Genomic DNA, 6956 nt, shown 5'->3' with positions numbered 1-6956 from the left:
AAGGAAGGCAGGAAGGAAGGCAGGAAGGAAGGCAGGAAGGAAGGAAGGAAGGAAGGAGGGAGAGAGGGAGGGAGGGAGGAAAGGAGGGAAAAAGGCAGGCAGGCACCTCAAAGCCTTGCAGGTCAATGGGGGTGCGGGTCATTCAAGTCCCAGATGCCCAGAAGCCATTTCTCCTGACTCAGCATGACCTAGGCTGTCCACGGCTCTGCCAGGTCCAGGAGTGGCCCCGTCCTCTCTCTCTCTCTCTGATGGATGATGGCTCTGTTGGGACTCAAGCAATGAAGCTGCAGCAGTAGCAACCGTGTCTGCGTGTCTGCACAAGGACGCGTGCAGCCGGCTGCCAGCCAGAGAGCTGCAGGCAGAGGGGTGGGGGGGGGGGCCGGTTCCCGTGGTTCCTGGACCAGCAGCTCAGCTGACCACAGTAATCCATCATGTGTAAAACCTCACCCAAGGGAGGGGCTCTGACAGGGGCAGGAGAGCCAGGCAATAGGTTCTCAAGGAAATTCAAGGCTGGTTCTTTTTTGGGGGTGGGGGGGGTGTTATACATGTAACAGCACTGAGACTTGAATTTGGAGTGTATCTCTTAAAGCTGGTGCTTTACTACTTGAACCACAGCTCCGCTTCCATCTTTGGGGGGGAATTTGATTTTATTTATTTACGTAGGCTTTTGTCGGGGTGATCTTTTTTAGCAATCATAAATGAAAAGGTGAAGCCGGGTGCCCATGGCTCATGCCTGTAATCCTAGCTACTCGGGAGGCTGAGATCTGAGGATCGCAGTCGGAAGTTAGCCCAGGGAAGGAAAGTCTGTGAGACTCTTTCTCCATTAAACTACTCAAGCAGGAAGTTGAGCTGTGGCTCAGTGGTAGAACACTAGCCTTGAGTATAAAGAAGCTTAAGGACAATATCCAGACCTTGAGTTCAAGCCCCAGGACTGGCCACAGAGAGGGGGTGAGGGGAGGAGGAGGAGGAGGAGGAGGAGGAGGAGGAAGAGAAGAATTTATGGCAGTTTGGGTTACCATCAAAGACAGACAGAAGACAAAATGATCATGAAACTGAAGCCAATACCCTGGCACCCGGGAAAGGTGTGGGCAAGCCCAGGAGAGCAAGTGCTAGATGTTTCCTTCACTCCTGTGGAAGAGGCTTGGTCCAGGGTAGGTAAATCGCCAATAACAGTTAGAGACATTATATGTATCTATCCATTTCTGGACCTATAAGATCTGGAGGGGTCAAACATCTCATCCCTTCCTCTGGGAAAAGTGCGACACGGGGCCTTGGAGAAAGCAGCCACAACCATTTATTACACAGAGTAAATCAGCATTAAGAACCAAACATCTGGATCCTGCCTTTAGTCTCTGCAGCACGAGCTGCCCATAGAACTCCATTACTCATGAACAGGCCTGCCATTTCTTCGTGTCTTGGCCAGGCCTCATAAAGGCCTTTGGCCCTGGGCTGGCTTGAGTAAAATCACTTTAGAGTTTTTTCTCATCTGCTCTGAAATGAATAGTTTCCTGGGTCACAGAAATACTCTTCTTCTTTAAATCCTAGAAGCTGGGGAAGAACAGACTCAAGCCTGTAAAGTTTTATAGGTATGAAAGGGAGAGTTGTATCTTTGTCTTTTACAAAATAAGAGGCATGCACTGGTGGCTCACGCCCTGTAATCCTGACTACTCAGGAGGCTAACATCCAAGGATCATGGTTCGAAGCCAGCCTGGGCAGAAAAATTTTGTGAGACTCTCCAAATAATCACACACACACACACACACACACACACACACACACACACACACACACACACACACACACACACACACCAGAATTGGAGTTGTGGCTCAAGTGGTCAAGTGGTAGAGTGCTAGTCTTGAGCAAAAAAAAAAAAAGTCAGGGACAGCACCCAGGCTGTGAGTTCAAGCCCCGGGATTATCACACACACATACAAATAACAACAACCAAAACCCAGCTCTTGGATCAGGACAGAAATAGGTCAGAAGAAACACTGGTGTTGAAACAGCTTCCACCTTCTAAGAACGCTGAATCCTCCTTCTCCACTTTACAGCAAGCTCATGTTAATTTTTATTTCCAAATTGGACCGTTGGTAACCTGCTCTAGCCTCTACCCTCTCTTCTATTCAAGTGATTTGGAAGTAGCTGTTGCTTAAGCACAAAGAAAAAAAGAAGAGCCTGAAGCTGTCACTTGTACCCTTCTTCTAGAAGATAAATGATGTTAGTTTTCACAATGAGTAAATTGGGGCAGAGAAGGGATTTGACTAGAATAAAATACTCTGGCCTGGCCGGGCGCTGGTGGCTCATGCCTTCTAATTTTAGCTACTCAGGAGGCTGAGAGTTGACGATCACAGTTCAAAGCCACCCCCTGGCAGAAAAAAATCTATGAGGCTTTATCTCCAATGAGACACACACACACACACACACAGAGCCAGAAGTGGAGCTGTGGCTCAAGTGGTAGAGCACTAGCCTTGAACATTCTGAAATGGCAAGGTAAGTTCCCCTAGATCTGCTCTGTTTGCAAGAGGTTTCTAGACTCTCCCTTGGTTTCCTTTCCCTACTCTCTCTTTCCTTTCCTGGGAAAAGGCTATCTACCCCCCGCCCCAGCCTCTCCAGCCTGGCCTGGAGTGAGGTTGGTAAGGTTCAGAGCGCAGGTGTCTCTAGACAGGACAGTGGCCAATGCTGGCAGTTTGCCTGCTTTTCTATTCCTGATTTGAGGGACCAGGGTCGCGAGGAGGGACAGGAAAGAAAGAAGCCATTTTAGTTGCACGGGAAGAAGAGAACTCTCGGCAGAATTTGTCTAAGACATCCCCTTGAAGAAGAGACCCGGCCCAGCTCTGCCTGCTGACGGCACATCTTCCAATCAACGTCACTGACTTCCTCGGTGCTATAGGTAAATTGAGACAGGATTCAGGTACGTTAGAGATGCTTGCCTCACTTAAGGGAGATGTTAGATTCATTCCATGTCTCTCTAAATTTCTTCTCATGGTGAAGATGGTTTGGGACTTGAGTGGTTTTAATCCTTCTTTTTTTATTATTATTATTATTATTTTATCATTTTTATTTTTCACTGGTCCTGGGGCTTGAACCCTGGGACCTAGGTACTGTCCTTGACCTTCTTTTGCTCAAGGTTAGTGCTCTACCATTTGAGCCACCGTTTTTCTGTGATCAATTGGAGATAAGAGTCTCCTGGGCTTTCCTGACTGGGCTGGCCTCAAAGCGCGATCCTCAGATCTCAGCCTCCTGAGTAGCTAGGATGACAGGCATGAGCCACCCATGCTCAGCTCTTTTCCTTTCTTCTTCCAAGGCTTCCTTATCGACAAAGGAACTTGTGGCCCAGAGGAGCTTGGGATTTTCCTTCCTTTACAGTCTAGGCAAAGGCTCGGAGCTCTATCTCATTATACTCATCGACTCCATCTGAAGCCTTTGCAGGTACCAGCGCTATGACACAATGTGTGGGCCAAGGAGGTCTCTGGCTAGCCAAAAGCCAGAAGTGGAGATGGAGTTCAAGTGGTAGAGGCTCAGCCTTAAGTGAAAAAGCTAAGGGACAGTGCCCCCAGGCCCTGAGTTCAAGTCCCAGCACTAGCACAGAAAGAAAGCAAGGAAGGAAGGAAAGAGAGAGAGAAAGAGAGAAAGGGAGGGAGGGAGGGAAGGAAGGAAGGAAAGAAAGAGAGAGAGAAAGAGAGAGGGAGAGAGGGAAGGAAGGAAAGGAAGGAAGAAAGAAGGAAAGAAAGAAAGGAAGGAAGGAAGGCAGGAAGGAAGGAAGGAAAGAAAGAGAGAGAGAAAGAGAGGGAGGGAGGGAGGGAAGGAAGGAAGGAAAGAAAGAGAGAGAGAAAGAGAGAAAAAGAGGGAGGGAGGGAAGGAAGGAAAGAAAGAAAGAGAGAGAGAAAGAGAGAGGGAGGGAGGGAAGGAAGGAAAGAAGGAAGAAAGGAAGGAAGGAAAGGAAGAAAGAAAGGAAGGAAGGAAGGAAAGGAAGGAAGGAAAGAGAGAGAAAAAGAGAGAAAGGGAGAGAGGGAGGGAAGGAAGGAAGGAAAGGAAGAAAGGAAGAAGGAAGAAAAAGAAAGAGAGAGAGAAAGAGAGAAGGAGGGAGGGAAGGAAGGAAGGAAAGGAAGAAAGGAAGAAGGAAGGAAAGAAAGAGAGAGAGAAAGAGAGAAAAGGAGGGAGGTAGGGAAGGAAGGAAGGAAAGGAAGAAAGAAAGAAGGAAAGAAAGAAAGGAAGGAAGGAAGAAAGAAAGAAGGAAAGAAAGAAAGGAAGGAAGGAAGGAAAGGAAGGAAGGAAAGAGAGGAAGGAAGGAAAGGAAGGAAGGAAGGAAGGCAGGAAGGAAGGCAGGCAGGCAGGCAGGCAGGCAGAAAGGAGAAGTTGGGACTGTGGGTCTAGTATGAATAACGGGGATCTTGATCTAACCTCAGATCAATGCAAGCCTGCCAAGAGGCTACAGCAGACATGAATCCAAAGCCCCAGCCCAGACTGTATCTCATGGAGCTGGTACAGGAATGGGCCTAGAACAGCAGTGCTGCTACTGCTCGGGAAGAAACCAGCAAAAGCTCACAGTGCACGTCGCTGCTTGTTCCCGCCTTCTCTGAACGCTGAGACTGTTCTTTCAAAATCTGCCGTGTAACCACGAAGCAGCAAATGCAATCGGACAGCCCTGACTCCCCTTAGCAGGGCTCCCCCAGGGTTCGATCACTCGATAAACTCACGATCGGCTGGTAGAAGAGCAAAGGAAGGCAGTATGCCTGCAATGCAGCTATAGCAAATGCCTGGCATAGCTTTGTTCAGGCACTCACCCAAGAAACAGCATGATGGCCCTGGGGCAGACTCAAAGAGGAACAAGACCCCAACCCTTCCTCTACTTCCTTAGTCAGAGTCAGTAAATAAACACAGCATGTTCAGACTCACAAAAGAAAGACTGTGTATATCCCCTGCTTCTGATCTCCAGTGTGAGAGATGGAAGGACCCCCCCCCCCAAAACTTCTGCTACCACTTGAGCTACAGCTCCAATCAGGCTTTTTGGGTGGTTCACTGGAAATTAGAGTCTCACAGACTTTCCTACCCAGGCTGGCTTTGAACCATGATCCTCAGATCTCAGTCTCTTCGGTGGCTAGCATGACAAGTGTGAACCACCAGTTGCTTGGTTAGCGTGGTTTGTATCGCATGAAACATTACAATTGGAAGTGGCGCTGTGGCTCAAGTGGTAGAGTGCTAGCCTTGAGCAAAGAGCTCAGGGACAGTGCCCAGGCCCAGAGTTCAAGCCCCAGGCAATGGCCAAACACAAAACAAAACCAAAAACAAGTTTATCATGCATCACTCCCTTTTGGTAGCACATATACTAAAATTGGAATGATACGGAGAAAATTAGCATGGTTCTGTGTAAGGATGACCGAGAAATGCAGGAAGCATTCCATATTTTTAAGTAAGTCAGACGCAGTCAGACAAAAGCAAGGTATGATTTCTCTCATAGGTGGGGGATAGATCTAAGGTATAAATATACATGTCAATATATACAGGGTCACAGGCATCTATACACAAACATAGTGAGTAAAGTATGGTATATGGAGGAGAGGATTCCAACAACTAACTCACACTAGCTACTCAGGAGGCTGAGATCTGAGGATCACAGTTCAAAGCCAGCCCAGGCAGGAAAGTCCGTGAGACTCTTATCTCCAATAAACCACTAGAAAACCGGACGTGGCGCTGTGACTCCAAGTGGTAGAGCGCTAACCTTGAGCAAAAGAGCTCCAGGACAGCACCCAAGCCCTGAGTTCAAGCTTCAACAACAAACAGCCACAACAACAAAAAGATATTAATAAAAAATAAAATGAGAAACTGGATGCCAATGGCTCATGCTTCCGAGTTACTCAGGAGGTTGAGATCTAAGGACCCAGTTCAGCATCTAGACCCTGAGTTCAAGCCCTAGTCACACACACACACACACACACACACACACACACACACACACACATATTCTCTGAACATCATCATCTTCTTGTCAGCAAGACAGAATGCCTTCTTCTGAGGCCGCTGGATTAAATAACAGCATTTACTACACAAGCAAAGCAGCTAAGAGATGGTTTCTATAGCTATGGATCTAATACCAGGCTCTGAGAACGCTTCACTCATCAAACGTAAAGCCTGCCTTGTTTTTTTGTTTTTTGTTTTGGTTTTGGGGGGGTCCGATCATGGGGCCTGAACTCTGGGCCTGGGCGCTGTGCCTCAGCTCTTCAGCTCAAGGCTAGCGCTCTACCATGAGCCACAGCGCCGCTTCTGGCTTTTTTTCTTTTTGCTTATATGGTGCTGAGGAATCGAACCCAGGGCCTCATGCATGCAAAGCAAGTGCTCTACCACTGAGCCACCTTCCCAGCCCCCTGCCTTGTTATTTTTTTAATGGTTCTGGGATTTGAACTCAGAGCCCTGTGCTTGCAAAGGAAATACTCTAGCACTTGAAAAGTTATTTCTTACCTCTCGCCCCTTTTTCCTTTAATTTGTTTGTCAGACGGGGAAGGTCTTGCACTTTTGATCTTCCTACCTCAGCCTCCCAAGTAGTTGGGACTACAGGTGTGAACCACCATGCTTGTCCCTGTGGTGTATTTGAAGTACTGTTTATGCAAATACAATCTTCCCAATTCATAGGAAACAAAAAAGGCCCATGCGTGTTGCTACATGATTAGATTAGCTCCTGGCATCTTCATAGCAATTGTATCAATGAAGCATACTTAACTCCTAAGGAGCTAAGTTCACAAAGAGTTCATTACTTTGCCTAAATTGACATGGCTACCAAGGACCAGACACTGAACTCACACAGACTGACTCCAAAGGCCTCTCATTCTCTGGGTCACTCTCTCTCTCTCTCTCTCTCTCTCTGCTGCATGACTCGCTGGCCTAACCGTTCCTGTTGACATTTGATGTCTGTAAGACAAATTGGTTTATGAGATAAAGTTTCACTGTGTCGGGGGGGGG

This window comes from Dipodomys ordii, unplaced genomic scaffold (genome assembly GCF_000151885.1).
Source record: "Dipodomys ordii isolate 6190 unplaced genomic scaffold, Dord_2.0 Scaffold177, whole genome shotgun sequence".
NCBI classification, from domain to species: Eukaryota; Metazoa; Chordata; class Mammalia; order Rodentia; family Heteromyidae; genus Dipodomys; species Dipodomys ordii.
This window is presented reverse-complemented; position numbering follows the sequence as displayed.